Source organism: Dermacentor silvarum, chromosome 7, assembly GCF_013339745.2.
Source record: "Dermacentor silvarum isolate Dsil-2018 chromosome 7, BIME_Dsil_1.4, whole genome shotgun sequence".
Taxonomy (NCBI): Eukaryota; Metazoa; Arthropoda; class Arachnida; order Ixodida; family Ixodidae; genus Dermacentor; species Dermacentor silvarum.
Window position 1 is genome coordinate 40517945 of NC_051160.1, and position 17519 is coordinate 40535463.

Below are 17519 nucleotides of genomic sequence, written 5' to 3' on the forward strand. Positions count from 1 at the left end.
TTTAAAGAAGCTCTCGCTAAAGAATCAGCTATTTCATTAAGTTGGATGTCTCGGTGGCCTGGTACCCATACTAATTGAACTAACTTTAGGTGGGGTGGAGCTAATGTATAAAATGTGTTTAAAGCTTACAAATTTGTAGATGTGTTAAGCCCGCTGCATACAGAAAGGGAATCTGTGACAATAACAACTTTTGTAACATGCAGCGGTAACTTTCGCAGTGCAAGAACTATTGCCAGAAGTTCGGCCTGAAAAACTGATGTGTAATCTGGCAGGCGAAGTGAAAAGAACCAATCGAGGGATGGTGAGTAAATTCCCACGCCTGCCTTCTCTTCACACGAGGAAGCATCAGTCGCTATTACATTTATTGGGAAATGGGCCAAATAGTCTTGAAAAAGGGCATTCAAATATGTTGGTGGCAGAAGTTTTGCGCTATTGGGGAAAATGTCCGCAAATTCTACTTTAAGGGACAATGTGGACCTATCAAACGGAATGATTTCCCTAATGCGAACATTTAAAGGTGCTAATTGTGCCTGCACAAATACAACCTGTGGGGTATGTAACCGTGGCCACGTGTTCTCAAGAAATGAATTTGGTTCACTAATAAATATTGACACAAGGTGCCTTCAAATCTGGTGCGCCAGCCGTCTCCTACGCCCGCCCATGTGTTTACGGCTACGTACGAAAGATAGCAGCAGCGAAGCGGCCAGCACGTGCTCACAAGGCACGTGCGATCGGAGCAAGGTGTCATCAGCGCGGGGCACGAGGAAAAAGAAGACGTGTGGAACTCTTGGCGAAGTCGTTGCAGAGTTACCTAGGAAGGCTTGAGACATGGCTAGATGAGTTATGTATGTCATTAAATGTTAATAAAAGTGCTTTACTAGTTTTCCCGTTAACTGCACCAGTGCATATATCCCTCCAATATCACCAGGAAACCATTCCTCAAGTTGACTCGGTGAAATACCTTGGTGTCATATACGATGGCAAGCTTGTCTGGCGCACTCACATTGAACATATCGCAACAAAGGCAGAACGTGCCGTAGCTATGCTCCACCGGCTCAGTCACCGCCGCTCTGGACTACGCAGAGATACTTTAATGATGATATATAAAATGTATATTCGGCCAATATTAGAATTCGGTTGCGTGTTATTTTCCGGTGGTCCCGCCTATAAGATTAAACCTCTGATACTATTAGAAAGAAAAGCTCTACGATTATGCCTTGGGCTACCTAGATTCGTTGCCAACACTGTGTTATATCAGGAAGCTAATATACCCACTCTAGATTGTAGATTCCGCATGCTTACGGTTCAGACTTTTCTAAAAATTTATGAATTTTCAAGGAGGTGTGCACAATACATATTTTTCACTGAACCGTCTGAGTTTTTTAACGTATCGTGGTCGCGATTACACAGTCCTCAGATGATATTTGTGCACACACAGTTACAACAATTGAATGTGTCATTACGTCAAGTTTGCCATTCGAATAATGCCTTAACAGACCTCAAAATTGAATTCGAGGACATATTTCCAAATCACGCTAAACTATTGCCTAGCAGACATTTAAATAATATATTAGAAGACCAGCTAAACCAGCTAGCTACTGACAACATAATAGCTACCGACGCTTCCGTGTGCAATGAGAAGGCAGGAGTGGGGATCTTCTCTCAATCTCTTCAATGGTCTTACTCTCTTCGCCTTCCCGACTTCACACCCATTTTTCAGGCAGAACTAATAGCGATTATATTAGCCCTACGAAAAATTCCCCAAAACGATTCATTAGCAGTTATTGTGACTGACTCACTGTCTGTCTGCACAGCACTTACAGCCTCGTCAAATTAAAAAAATTTGCAAACATTTTGTTCAATGGTTCCTTCGTACTTGCGGCAAGTATTCTTGCTTTGGGTACCGGGACATCGTGGTTTGCACTTGAATGAAATGGCTGATACACTCGCACGAGCATCACTTAATGGCCCTGTCATATCTGTTTTGCCGACATCAGCTTATGTCACCGCGGCTAGGTACAGAAATTTCTCTATATCGCAAAATTCCGCAAAATCGCTTTTAACATCGTCTTGTGATTTCCACCATCTTTGCTTCACATGGAATAATAATTGGTGTACATCAAGGCAATTCGAAGTTTCCATTACAAAATTGAGATGCCGTACACCGCCTCTAAATTTTTACTTGCACAGGTCTGGTCTCGCTGTATGTTCTTTTTGCAATGAATCCGAATCCATTGAGCATTTTTTCCTTTCGTGCCGCCGATTTTTAAGAGAAAGAAAAATCTTAGAAATTGCATTTCGAAAACTTGGCTTATTATTAACCTCACCAACCATTCTCTCCTTTGGGGCGACTTCACTGGGACACAGTCACAGGGATGCTTTTCTTGCAGTTTACAATTTCATTAGAGATACACGAAGATTACCTTGCTGAATTTCTAGAATTATGAATTATTCCTATTATTTCACTTCTTTATGACAAAATTGCTTTATCTCAAAATTAAGATTAAATCTCAAATTAAGATAAAGCTTTTGTAAAATTTCTCAAACAGTTGAAACCGCCTGCTTCTTGGCCAATCCCCCGTAGTGGGTATGCGCCAAAGTTTAGGAAACAAGACAAGACAAGACTGCGTCTTTGAAAATTGACCACCATTGTCGCTAGCAAGCAAGCCTAACGAAGCGGCCGAAGATCCGAGGTTGTTCGGTTCGGGCCGTTCCTGCCGTTCCAGAGAGTGTGCTTGCCCGAGATCGCCTAGCCCTGACCCAGCCTACTTCCGGGTTTGCTGTCAAGTAGCCGGTGGTTATTCTCTTAAATTTATTGTTTTATTTCACATCTTTTTTGATTGAAAGTCGTGGTTCATTTTCAGTTGATGTCTGTCTCATCTTCAGGACAGAGGGCCTCCCTCTGGTCTGCTTCCATCCCTCCTCAGGATATACCGGTGGAGCTGTTTCTTCGAAGCGGAACCAGCAGCGTTCCTGTGGCTTTGGTACCCACAAATGGGGGGATGATCCGTATGAAAAATCCAAAAGCCATTCAAACGGAACTTCGGGCAGTCTCCAATCACTTCCAGCTAATCACCGAGGTTCGACAGTTTGGACGAGGGGGGATCCTCTGCTCGTCGCCGGACCATGCTTGTGTGCAAGATCTGCTAAAATGCACTAATTTCGCTTCGCACCCGGTGAGCTGTCACATCCCTCCTCACTTAGCTTGCTGCAAAGGCCTAGTCCGCGGTGTAGATGTAAGTCTAAGTCCAGCAGAAATCTTAGACATTTTTCCCCGGCAGGTGTAGTATCTGTTTATCGATGCACAAGGGTAGTTGACAACAAGAAGGTCCCTACTGAAACAGTTATCGCAACGTTTGCAGGGACGGCTCGCCCATCAGAGATTAAGGCCTGGCCATTGATTTACAGGGTTGAACCCCACGAGCACTACAGTGCCTCAAGTGTTGGCATTTTGGCCATAGCACTAACGGTTGCCGATCAACCACTCGTTGCCGTAAATGCGGGGATGAACATAGTGACAACATTTGCACATCTCCAGATGAACCATGCTGTTTGTGCAATGGAAATCATCCCGCTGACGATTCTAACTACCCCGCAAGATCAAAGGAGCTTCAAGTAGTTGAAATAATAGAAAGGAGACGTTGCTCTCGTCGAAAAGCTCTTGCAGAAATTCAGAGCAGAACACAGGGATATGCTGGAGTTACAGCCCGCCACTCATTCAGTATGGACTCATCTTTTTCCCAGACGATCACAAACGTAATAGAGAAAGCTGTTGAAAAAGCAATAGAAAAGCTTCTAGGAAATCTGACAGACTCATTGGCGCAAGTACTGTCGACGCAATTCTCAGAGATATCTCAGATTGTAACAAAATGTAATGACCAAAATCAGATCTCCACTCTTTCTCAGTCTCCTAAATCACAATTGCCGAAATCACTCCCCTCCGCGAGCACAGATTTAGCGCGGGCTTCAAGTTCACAACAATTTGATCAAGAAGTTCACTCGGAATCAGAGTCGCTAGGCAATCAGGATGTAGACATGGACCCTCGGACTCATAAACGCACCAGATCTCCTACTAACAAATTGCCTAATTCTCCTACTAACTCCAAAACAAAAAAGTGTGCCAAAAATTCCCTTAATAGGACAGACTTTCTGAAAGAGCATTTTGGAGCAAGCAGTGGCTGCTGCTCAGCTTTCGTCAACATAGGGTGCCTTAGGGTACTCAAATGGAATTGCCGATCAATACTTTCTGCTACTACTGATTTATTATATCTAATTACCCAACATACTCCTGATATTATACTGTTGCAAGAGACATAGTTGACAGCTGGTCAAGATTTTCATTTAATAAACTATCGTTGCTTTCCATTGGATAGGCCGTCCCGAGGTGGCCGGTTGCCTTCGTTCATTTCATCTAAAATTTGTCATACAGCAAAAATTTCATATCAGACTACGTCTCCTGAATGCGAAATTTTAGTATTAGAGATAACACTTCCAGGCTGCGCACCACTTTCTGTAGTCAATACCTACTTCCCTGCTGGGATACAAGATGTCAGTACACTTGAGGTCACCTTGACCTACTGCAAAAAGAACACGTTGTTCACGGGTGATTTCAATTCACATCATGTGGCGTGGGGCTTCCGCACTGATGCATCCGGGAAACGTTTGTGGGATTGGGCTTCTTCGGACAATTTTACTTGCTTAAATATTAAAGTTGCAACTTTTGTTCGCTGTCAGTCGCGCTCTGTCTTAGACTTATCATTTGCTAGCTCAAGTTTATCATCCTCATCTTGGGCTGTCGTTGATGACGCCACAAGTAGTGATCACCGTCCTATACTTATGGATACTGTCTGCCCCTTAATTTCTTTAGATAATGAAGTACATGCATTTGTGGACTATTCAAAATTTAAGAAAACGTTACAGTCCACGTTAGCATCTTTGATAGGTATGGAGAGAGATTCTAAAGCTATACGCCTTTGCGCGGTTTCGAAGGGTACCATAAAGAAATCTGAGTTTGCAGTATCGAAAGCAAAAGGTAGTTCTGGCTGTCCTTGGCGGAACTCTGACTGTGCACGAGATTATAGACGCCGAAAGGCTGCGTGGAAGAAACTTCTTCTTAATCAATGCCCTACAAATTGGAGTAACTATACGTACGCTGCAGCTATGTTTAAACGAACAGTATCTTTAGCAAAAAGTAATTATGATGAAAAACGATATAATTTTCTGTCGAAGAGTGGCAATAAAAAAGCGCTTTTTAGGTTTCTTCGGTTTTGCAAGGCTATACCAACGCCAGTAAATATTGATTCAGTAATCCTATCGCCTAAAGAATTATCAGAATCATTGGGACAAATTGCCAGAGGACTAGAAAACCGTTTTACAGCTCAGCTACAATTGAACTTTGTCAAGATTTCATCCGAGGACAGTTTTATAAATGTGACGATTGAAGAGCTTTCGCACGTTGTAAGACGGCTACCTGCCTCAGATCCAGGTCCAGATGGCATAACAACGAGCATGCTAAAAATATTATTCGATGTATCTCCACAGGACCTACTTAATATCATCAACTACTCCCTAAAGAACAGTTGGATTCCTCCAGATTGGAGGCTTGCTAAAATTCTCCCCCTACTTAAGAAACAAGGAGCGGGATTGCATATGGACAACATAAGGCCCATTGCATTAACATCTAACATTATGAAACTAATAGAAAGAGTGTTATACATCCGTATAATGAGGTTTTTAACTACTAACACATTACTGAGCTCATGTCAGATCGGATTTAGACCGGGATGCTCGATTTGGTGTGCGCACGTTGATTTGGAGGGACGTATTAAGCTTGCTCGTCACAGGTGACAGTTCGCAGCGCTAGTGGCTCTTGATATAGCTAAGGCATACGACAGTGTAGAGCATATCATTCTCCTCAATATTCTAAAGAACATGAATTTTCCTCCATATATAACAAATTGGATTTATGAATTCCTAAGATGTAGAAAATTCTATTGCTCACAAGGCGGTGTTTCGACGTCAAAATATAATCAGTCCAGGGGAGTTCCACAGGGTTCCGTTCTTTCTCCCATTTTGTTTAATATTCTAATGAGCTCAATTCCACTGTGTGATGATGTACAAGTGTATGTTTACGCAGATGACGTCGCATTCTTTGCGTCAGCGAGTGACATTCACTCTCTACAAAGAATATTACAATCATATCTAGCAATACTTGAAGATTGGCTTGATGATATTCGTATGACATTAAATGTTAGCAAGAGTGCCTTGCTTGTATTTCCCTTAAATATACCGGTTAATGTCTCCCTTCAATACCGTCAAGAAATAATCCCTCAGCGCGACTTTATTAAGTATCTAGGCGTTATATACGATCAAAACCTTAGTTGGCGCAACCACATCGAACATGTTACGTCTAAGGCAGCGCGCGCTGTTGGCATGATTCGAAAAATCGGTCACCGCCGCTCTGGCCTACGCAGAGACACTCTCATTATGATTTATTCTATGTATGTTCGACCCATATTGGAATTTGGGTGTGTTTTATTCTCTGGTGGTCCAGCATACAAGATCAACCCCCTCGTTCTTCTAGAGCGAGAGGCCCTCCGGATTTGTCTTGGATTGCCAAAATTTGTTGCTAATAATGTATTATATCAAGAAGCCCGATTACCCACACTCGTTATCAGATTCCGCATCCTTACAGTAAAAACCTACTTAAACATTTACGCATCTTCATTGAGACGATAGCAGTATGTATTTATTACGGAAAGATCTGCCTTCTTTGAAGAAACATGGTCCCGTCTATACAATCCGCAGGTTCTATTTGTGCAACCTCAACTAGAACCATTAAAGGTTCAGATACGCGAGATCATTCCCCTCAAAAAACCCGTAAATGCTATCAGAATTGAATTTTATGACATATTTCCTTCCAATGCTAAACTCCTGCCAACTAAAAATCTAAGCGGATTACTGCAAGATCATTTAGCGCGAATGAAAATCAATACTGTAATAGCGACGGATGCATCAGTGTGTGACGAGAAAGCGGGTATAGGTATTTTTTCTGAGGCGCTATCCTGGTCTTATTCAATGCGACTGCCTGATTTCACACCTATATTTCAGGCAGAATTATTAGCAATTATATTAGCTCTTCGTAAACTTCCTAGAAATTCTTCGACAGCTGTAATAGTAACTGATTCGTTGTCAGTTTGCACAGCACTCACCTCATCCTCAGACAATACAGTTTTGAACGAACTAGAAAGATTAATCCCTTCGACCTTACGTCTGGTGTGTTTAATATGGGTACCAGGTCACCATGGTTTGTTCTTAAATGAAATGGCCGACGCACTGGCACGTACAGGGACCAGTCATGCATGTTCTGCCGACTTCTGCTTATATCACCGCGGCTAGGTTTAGAAAACTATGTCTCTTAAATTACTCTGCAAACCATACATTCCAAATCACAGACTTAAAGCATTTGCTTTACCCTTGGGATAATCAATGGTGTCCCACACGTAAATTGTAAATCTCAATTACAAAATTACGATGCCGTATTCCACCCCTAAATTTTTATCTACACAGGTCTGGTCTGGCGATGTCGCCTCTATGTCATTTCTGCAATGAACCTGAAACCATTGATCATTATTTATTAAACTGCCGCCGATTCGCAATCCAGAGAAAGAAATACTTCGAAATTCCGTTCCGAAAATTAGGCATCGCTATAAACACTGAAAATATTCTATCTTTCGGGGCATATACACTGGGTTTTAGCCACAGGAACGTATGCAGGGCCGTATGCGAGTTCCTCGGTGAAACAAGGAGAATACCAAGTTAATTTACTGATATATTGTTTATTATTATTTTAAAAAATTCCAATTTACGTTAATTTACTGATTTATTATTTATTAATTTCGAAAATTCCAATTAAACTGATTGAAATTTATTACCTTCTACCTTCATCTCCTTCCAAAAAGCACACTAATTCCCTATAACATAATATAAAATACGGCTCTAACATCAGTTAGTTTCATTGCATAATTTCAACCCATCTGTTTAACCGCCGGCTTCTTGGCCAATCCCCCGTGGTGGGTATGCGCCATGGCATAGGAAGCAAGCAAGCAAGCAAGCAAGCAAGACTGCGTACGTTGGAGCGGGACTCTCGCTTAGCTGTTCGTCGGGCACAAGTTCGCCCAACGTTAGCTAATTAAAGTACCTTCACTCAACTGTGCGTTACAATTCTGGTATCGTCGTCAGCAATGCAGAGGGCATCGAATTTTTCTTCAGTGTCAAATCTTGCGAGAGCGTGCCTCGCTGAAAAGGAAACACGTTATTCCCGCAAGTCGATTACGGCACCGTTAGCCTGCAAGGAGTCCATGCCAATAATTAAGTCTCTTGAGTACTCGGAAAGCACAATAAAGCTAGCGACGTCAGTGAAGCCTCGTATTCCTCTATTCGAGCCGTGCACTTGCCCGTCGGGTCGATGAGGTGTCCTCCCGCAGTTCATACTTGTGGCCCTTTCCAAGGAGTCAGCACTTTCCTTCAGTTTCCTGGCAAGCTCACTACTTATTACCGAGTAATCTGCACCTGTGTCCACTAACGCATCCACTTCGTAACCGTCAACAAACACACGTAAATCGGAAGCGACGTCGCTATTACGGCACTGGTTTCTGAGTACCTCGTCGTCGTTCGGAGTCGTCGATGGAGGTTCTTTTGTTTTCGCATCGGCAACGGCCTTACCTCCCCGGGTCGCTGAGTCTAGTTTTCCCGATGCGGGCTTTGCGGACGGCGTCTTGGGGAGCTTGATGACGGACGGGGGCTCGGTGACCGATGATCGAGGTTGGTGTTGCTGAGAGGTGTATGGGAAGCTTTGACGAGTCGACAGGTATTCTTCGATTTCGAATGGACGCTCACCATTTCGAGGGCAAGGTGCATTTACCGGAAAACCACGGAGACCTGCCTGGCGATAGGGGCACATTCGGCAGAGGTGCCCAGCTTCACCACAGTGGTAGCAAAGAGGTATTCGGTCAGGAGTGCGCCATACATCAGCCTTCCTAAATCTTCTCTCGGGTGGCGGCAGCGTGTTTCGAGGCATCGGGTTGTTCATAGAGGTAGTGGCTGCGACGTCAGCACGCCCGGGAGTTCGCCGCAGCACATCGGCATATGAGACGCTCGGATGGCGCAGTAATGGCGCTTGGGGCTGGGCACGGAGCTGTGGTTCCCGGATCCCCTGTCTGACCTCTTCTCGAACCACGTCTGCCAGTGAAGAGGGCGTTGGAGCGTTCTGGTCAAGCCGTAGCCTCTGAAGCTCTTCTCGCACAACTGATCCCACGAGCTCCCGTATGACTTCGACGCTGTTTCCGAAGACTGCTGGAACTGCGTCTACAGAGGTGACGTTCATCTCTCGGTTGTACATCCTTGATCGCTGTTGCAACGTTTTTTCCATTGTTATCGCCTCAGAGCGAAACTCTGCGATGGTACGCGGCGGACTCTGAACCAACCCTGCGAACAGCTCCTGTTTTACGCCCCGCATTAGATCGCGAAGCTTCATGTCCTCGCTCATGTTCGGATCAGCTCGGCGGAATAGGCGGGACATGTCTTCCACACGCATGGCCACGCTTTCATTGTTGCGCTGGTTATGGTGCGGGCAGAGGCTCTTATTTTATTAATTTATGCCTCACTATAACAAATGTTGCGCTGGTTTCTTGCTTGTAGGGCAGCTTCAGCCCTCTCCCTAGGGTCTGTACTCGGATAAGTAGCGAGTAACTCCCTTCGAAAAGCCTCCCACGACACAAACGTCGCTTCGTGGTTTTCGAACCACGTTCTTGCGCTGTCCTCTAACGCGAAGTAAGCGTTTCGCAGTCTGCGCTCTTCGTTCCATTCGTTGAACTCCGCGACGCGCTCAAAGCGTTCCAGCCAGTCCTCTGCGTCTTCAAATGTGTCACCATAGAAATGCTATGGGGTCAACGGTGGATTCACTACGATGTGAGTTGGCGTGACTTGTGTTGTCATCTCGGTAGCGTTTCCGTTAGCAGCTGTTGACGCTCCGATAGAATCCGGTAAAGGGAAAAACTCGGGGGGCTCACCACGTAGGCGACGACTGCTGCGTTGGTGAACAGGAAGGAGTCAGTTCGTTGGGTCCGAGTCGCCGTGCGTCCGGGCTGCTTTCTCTAAGTCGAGAAGGGCTTGAAATCATACCCCGCACCTCCACCAGAATTTTAACGCACAGTTGAGTGAAGGTACTTTAATTAGCTAACGTTGGGCGAACTTGTGCCCGACAAACAGCTAAGCGAGAGTCCCGCTCCAACGTACGCAGTCTTCGCCAAGAGTTCCACACGACTTCTTTCTCCTCGTGCCCCGCGCTGATGACACCTTGCTCCGATCGCACGTGCCTTGTGAGCACGTGTTGGCGGCTTCGCTGCTGCTATCTTTCGTACGTAGCCGTAAACACATGGGCGGGCGTAGGAGACGGCTGGCGCACGAGATTTGAAGGCACCTTGTGTCAATATATATTCTGTACGTCTAAGAGGAGATTCATAAGTCCTTAAGTAGGTTTGAACCGCAAGCATGCAGAATCTCGTGTGAAGAGAAGGTAAGCGCGCCTCCTGGTATAATACATTATTAGCAACGAATTTAGGCAGACCTAAACATATTCGAAGAGCTTCTCTCTCTAAAAGAACAAGTGGTTTTATTTTATATTTTGCACTTCCGGAAAACAAAACACATCCAAATTCTAGAATCGGTCGTACATACATACGGTAGATCATAATTAATGTGTCACTTCGCATACCAGAACGCCGGTTACTGATTCTACGTAATAAACCTACAGCTCGTGTCCCTTTCGTTGCAATATTTTCTATGTGAGAACGCCAGTTAAGTTTTTCATCATTATGTGATACCCAGGTACTTATGCGACTCTACTTGTGGAATGGTTCTCTGATCATATACTAATGATAAATGTATCGGCCCGGAAAGCGGAAAGATAAGGACTGCACTTTTGTTTACGTTTAGTGACAGGTGAAGAGTGTGAAGCCATGTCTCTAGAATACATAGGTACGTTTGCAAGGACAGGTAAAGGGAATTGATATCTCCAGCTGTCGCGAACAATGCGATGTCGTCTGCATAGACGTAGAGATGAACTTCCCGGCTCAGTGGAATTGTACTCATCAACAGGTTAAATAGTACAGGAGACAGAACAGCCCCCTGGGGCACTCCTCTTGTCTGATCGAACTTTCTTGAAGAAAAGCCGTTTTGAAAACAATAAAATTGTCTGTTTCTTAGAAATGCAAAAATCCATCGCGTTATATATCTCGGAAAATTGTAGGACTCTAATCTGTCTAGTAGCATTGGGTACTCGACACTGTCATAAGCTTTCACCACGTCAAGAGTCACTAAAGCACTCAATTCTTTTCTATTCCGAGCAAGTTGGATACGGCTTTCCAAGTCTACATGTGCACACCGAATGGAGAGACCACGCCGGAAACCTATTTGACTTGGGCTCAGGAACGAATTTTTAGAAATATGATCCATCATGCGATCATATAGAACACTTTCAATAAGTTTTACCATATTTGAGGTAAGAGAAACAGGTCGAATATTGTCAAGATTATAGCCAGCTCCTTGTTTTTTAAGTAGCGGAATTATTTCGGCTGTCCTCCATTCTTGAGGAATCCAAGCATTTTTTAGAGAATAATTCACTGTGTTCAGAAGTTCCTCAAGAGACATTGCAAACAAAATTTTTTGCATGGCATTGGAAATGCCATCAGGACCTGGGGCTGAGGCAGGCAAAGATCTAACCATATTGGAAAGCTCTGACACTGTGACTTCCACACCACGATGGGAGGCCTTAATGGTCCATTCGACAAACGTGATGTTAAGCATTGTGCTAATCCCTTTCCTATGAACTCTAATGAAGCAGATATCTCGCGTGGTGAAAGAATTATCGACACAGTATATTCGCTGGTGTTGGTATGAACTTTCTATACCGAAGGAATCTGATCATAGTAAGCACGCGAAGTCCCGAGCTTCGTCTTCTTCAAGTCCTCTCAAAACGTCTTCTTCATCGCTCTGTCACAATATTTTTCTACATTGAACAGCTACAACTGGCCTAGCCATTTACTCATTTGTTATGCAAGAGTTATCGCTACAATAGCCTTCTTTTAATAATCCGTGAATCCTCTCTGAAATTACCAACATGTAACTTCTCATGATATCATAGTTTTTGCTTAACGTGTGATTTTTTTACCTAAACTAACAAGCATTCGTGGCACGTGACGATGTTTGTGATTTACGATGTTTACCGTCTTTGATGCACTACAAATATCGCTATTGATTCTATATGTCCCTAAAATAGTTACCTTCAATCAGTAAAACATGAAAAGTTTATGTTCTGGTGATTAGTTGCCTCTTTCATTACGTAAGTACAAGTATGTAGTTATTTATCAGTAAGTATATTTGCTGTGTACAATCCAGCGAGCATACGCAATAAATATTCCTAAAGTTACTTTCATGTTAAAATTCGCTTAGTGTTTGCGCTCTTGCAACACAAGAAGGCGAAAGACGAGTTGCACATCCGTAAAGCAACACGTTCGTTTTCTGACGTCCGCTCGTAATTATGAAATGAGGCGTACGTACACAATGTTGCACTGTTAGCGTTTAATTTATTTTGGTTTGTCTTGTTTTTTGCCACGTATATTTCTCGCGTACCCTTTAATTACACGCCGTGGTAGCTTAGTGGCTTTGGTAGGTTGGACTGCTAAGCTCGAGGATGTGGGTGCGATTCCCGGCCACGGTGGCTTAAAAAAGCCACCGTGGCCATGCATAAAACACCCGTGTACGTATATATTATAGGTGCACGTTAAAGAACCCCAGGCGGTCGAAATTACCGGAGCCCTCCAATACGGCGTCTCAGCCATATTGTGATTTCTGGATGTAAAGCCCCGGAATTTATCATTACTATAATTGCCCTTTACCTGTTCTCTCAGTTCTTCACGATATATGGGTAAGTTCGACACGTTGAGATCGAGATTGGCATTCAGCACGTTCTTATCGTCACACCCACATCATCAGAGGGATTTCTGGCCAAAAATTGCGGGTTTGCACCACACGTCATATAGTTGTCGTTAATCGCCACGTGAATGCAAGTATGTCAAGTTACTAATGCCATGACCCATCAGTCATCTTAGTCGCACATTTGTGCCTTTCCACGCTATACTTTGGTATATATACCAAGCGAGCGAGACGCGAGAGTTACGCGGTTTGTATTTAGTTTTGGTACCGCGGCCCCGCCGACGGACACATTCCGCTTCCCAAAAGCCAGTTCAGGATTTCGCCTTAATACAGAAACAGCAGAGCGCGGGAGGCAGTCTTGTAAAACAAATAATGAAATAAAAGGAAGGAAACGATAAAAGAAAGGAAACGAAATAAAGCATGAATTAAATGAAAGGAAACAATAGGGTGTAAAAGCGTTAGCATGAGCTAGCCATATCTGCCACGTTCTATCATCGCGATCTCCATCTTATTTTCTTCTGCAACACGTTCACGTTGTTCATTCCACACGTAACTAAATGAAGTAAGCGCGCGGAATGCGTTACTCAAACAGCCGCGTAAGCGCGGACCAAGCGAGCTAGAAGGATATAGGCAAAATACCCGTATTCACAGCCGGCAAGCGCGTTCTCTGTGCGGTGGGTCACTGCGGTGTTACCTTGCGGTGACGTGGTACTTAATATATCCCAAATTATTGCGATGTTGGCTAATAGCAACCAAAATATCAGGCTCGTAGCAGACGCCCGCCGCCTTGGCGCGGCTTCCGCAGCGGAGAAAGCCCACGGGTCGGGTATAGCAGCGCCGCGGCGCGGGAGCTCACAAGAAAAGGTCCTCGCTCCTCCCATGCATTCGCGCGGCGCTTTGGACACTCTTCAATATTCTAGGTCACTCTACCCCAATAATCACCGTTACTAGATTACCTCTAGTTACGGTGCCCAATAATGGCCCGTTCCTTCCGGCGAACGTCGGCGGCAACCGAGTGAACGAGCACAACAGCGATAGATGAAAGACGCGAGCTGCGAACGGCGGGTGGCGCAGGAAACTGGTTTCATGCGGACCCGCCCGACCGCTCGATGCGTACTCGTTTCTGGTCTTAGGCGGACCGCTAGTTTCGTACTATCGTCTGCTCGCGCTTGTTTGATTTGCTTGGTTTGGTCTCGTTCGTGCTTGTTTCGATTGTCACGGTTTGCGCTTGCTTGGTGATCTGATTGTATGCGCGACTTGTCTAGTACTTTCTGGAAGCCAAGCGGCACTAGCGATTACACTGCAACCTACGACGAGTCATGTATAAAAGCCGACGCGCTTGGCCCACAGATCAGATATACGACGATTACCGATTCTGCTACATGTCCCTCTCAAATTCTTTGACTCAATATACCGCGAAATGAAAACACGTATAGAGCTGCGCCCAAATTTCGCATTAGGGAGTATCGTAATCGTTGGTGAATTTTTATCTATCTGATACGTAACTCATATACAGCAGTTTTCTTTTAATTATAAGACACTTAAAATTATTTTTAGGGCTGATTAATATGCAGCTTTATGTTAAATTACATTCCCTCCAGCGCGCACATCGAGCGAGATTTTTAGTGTCGTTGCTGATGCTTTCACACAAAAACGACGGTAGGTAACAAACAATTTTTAAATGCAATTGCTGGTGAAGGTAAACAAATTGTGAAGGGTTACAGCCAGGCCAGCTTGTTCTTTTTACTGTATTTGTGCAGTATCAATAAACGTTGGGAGGAAAGTAACTTATATGGTTTATAAAAGTAACGGATTGCTTTTGGGGGCTTTTTTTTCTGTAACGTGTACAAGTATAGCCTACGCCTCCTGAAAGTGGCTTTCCCGCAGAGCTTTGTCGTCCAGCGGCAGAGCTTTGCAAATATTACGGGGGGCAAATTTGTGGCGAAAATTCAATATATAGCGTTGTCACGGACATAACTGGTGCGCGTGCTGCTGTTGTATGCGTTTCGCATTGAAACAGCCCTTACTTAGATCATACGCACACGCGTGCGAGCACCGCGTCTACCGGGGCGGTGGGAGCAGGCAAAAACGCGGCATCAAAAAACGAAGCCGTGCTCCAATTCTATAGAGCTCTGGCTCTTTTGTGGGCTGTATATTAATATTTAGGTCTGATTTTTGATTAAGATTTTACCCACCCCGTGGGGTGAGTGGGCCGATCCCGGAGGCAGTGCAATACCGGGCCAACCCGTGGCGGAGGTGAAGCAAGCTTCAAGCACTCCGCCCCATTCCAAAAATAAGTTTAATATCTTGGGTCCAAATAGGACCCGTATCAGATATTAAGCTGATAAGAACAGAATTTTTTATTAATGCTTAGTTACAAAACATCATAAAATTGGGTTACAAAACCAAGGCCAAACGGGGTAAAATTGTATACAATAAAAGACAAACAGAAATGGCTAAAAAAGGGCTGGTTAGTAGTGTTAGTATTAAAAGGTTAAAACTGTAAAGGTGTAAATATATCACTTCTCTATAAACAATAAATATATTAGGCTGAGCCTATGTGGCCTTTGTATATCTGCGTCGAGAAGCGGATCGTGTCGCTCACACAAAGTCTTTTCATGGTCCGCAGGTACTCTTTGCTGCATATCCTGCGGAGGACACGATCGTTCCCCGGGTCCCAGGTGCCAAGGCAGCCAACCACTACGGCGTCCACCGTCACTCGCTGGAACCGCCGGAGGAGATGTCGTTGTACTGGGGCGTACTTTTCCTCCTTGGCCTTCCGGGCGTCCTGGAACGCCTGCAGCCGGTTCTCGAATGGGCAGCAGACGTCCAGGATGAGAGCTTCCTCCCCACGGGCCAGCACCAGGTCGGGCTTGAGAGAGGTGTTGCCAACGACCTGGTTTTCCGCTATCACGGTGAACCTCACCAGGGCAGCCTTCTTCACTCGGTCGACGATGGCGTTATGGCGCTCCGTCATCACCCGGCTCTGCCTCATGCAGTGGCAGAGGACATGTGGTAGTGTCTCCTCCGCATACCCGCAGCGCCTACATCGCTTGTCAGCTGCGGGTGCCCATACTCGTGTGGCATTCAGGGGGAGGAGATTGAGCCGGGCTCGGTGAATGAAGCGCCAATCTGTAAACCGAGTGTAGCGGCCGGACCTCATGAAGTGGGCGTTGGCCAGGTCCGCCGCTACGCACACCATCGCCTTGCCCTGGTTTGGCTTTCCGTGTAGGGTGCTGTCCCGGTCCTTGGAGAGGAGCGCCCGGATGGTCCTCGTCAGCTTGTGGCGGTTCCTTGCAGACACGGAGGCCTCTCCGCAGGTGATGCGGGCCCCCTGGTCCGTGATCTCCCAGGCGATGGAGAGGCGACGAGAGGCTTTTCTGGCCTCCGTCCACACAGACTGCAGCTGTGTGGCTGTTTGCCTGAACTCGCCCTCCGTCTCGCCCGAGAGGTAGACCTCCATGTCCTCAGTGTCAGCTGGCCGCCTCAGTCGCCTGGTCACCACCTGCTGCAGCTCGTCCCTCGCTCGCTGCCGGACTTCCGAGTCGGTCGACGTGAGAAGCTTGAAGGCTCCGTCCACCCGGCATATGTCGCTCAGCTCCGCCGCAAGGGGGATCCCTGCAGTACCAGCCTGTGTGCTTCCATGTAAGTATTCGTTTGAAGCTCTGGCTGGCACGTACAGGGTCTTCTTGATCAGCGGGCGGAGCTCCTCGTCCAGGCGCTGCCACTCTCCTTTGCTGGCGACGCCCACCCGCATGGCGAAGTTTAAGGCTGGATATAGGAACGTTTTGATAGCGTCCAGCCTTTGCCATGGGGCGAGCATGGAGGAGAGCAGCTTTCTGCCCAGGTGGATGGCCTCGTCGACCGTGGTGTTGTCCGACAGTACCCTGAATCCCACAGGCCGGCCCAGGAACCTGTGCCCCTCAAAGTCTCCAAGAGCCGGAATCGGGTCGCCACCAACGGTGAATGTGGTGGGCCGTGTGCCCACAGGGTGGCGACCAGACAGGTGTAGAGACCGGCACTTGGAGGCGTTCAGCCGCAGCCCTAGCCGGTCCGAGAGCGTAGCCACCATGTCCATGCGGCGCTGCAAGGTGGTGGGATCCGCGGCCAGCAGCGTCAGATCATCGGCGTAGGCAAGGATGTTGTGTTGCCTATCGCCTCCCTGTACTGCACGGATGACCGGGTCCACCACCAAGTTGAAAAGCAGGCCGCTTAGAGGGCAGCCTTGTCTCAGCCCGGCTCCGATGGCGATGGGCTCCGTTGTGCCTGCAGCTGCCACGACGCTGGTGGTATTGGCGCGGTAGAGCTCCTCCACGATGGCAGCGAAGGCCTCCCCCGCGCCGGCGCCGCGGACAGCATCGACGAGGGCCTGATGGGCGACCGACCCGAAGGCGTTGGCAAAATCGAGGAACCCCACACATAGCTCCCCACCTCCCGTCCTGGCATCATCCAGACGTCCCTGCAGCACGAAGTTGTGTTCAAACACCCCATCGTGCGGCAGGAAGCCCTTCTGACACCTGGACAGT

The 17519-nt window shown here is 46.3% G+C and overlaps 1 non-coding gene across 1 annotated transcript; it reads right to left on the reverse strand.

Moving 5' to 3' along the window:
• Positions 1-15195: 15195 nt before the first annotated feature.
• LOC119459834 (U2 spliceosomal RNA) lies at positions 15196-15386 on the reverse strand. Its single transcript, XR_005193830.1, has one exon. It is a non-coding gene; the product is annotated as a U2 spliceosomal RNA (small nuclear RNA).
• Between the last annotated feature and the right edge of the window lie 2133 nt (positions 15387-17519).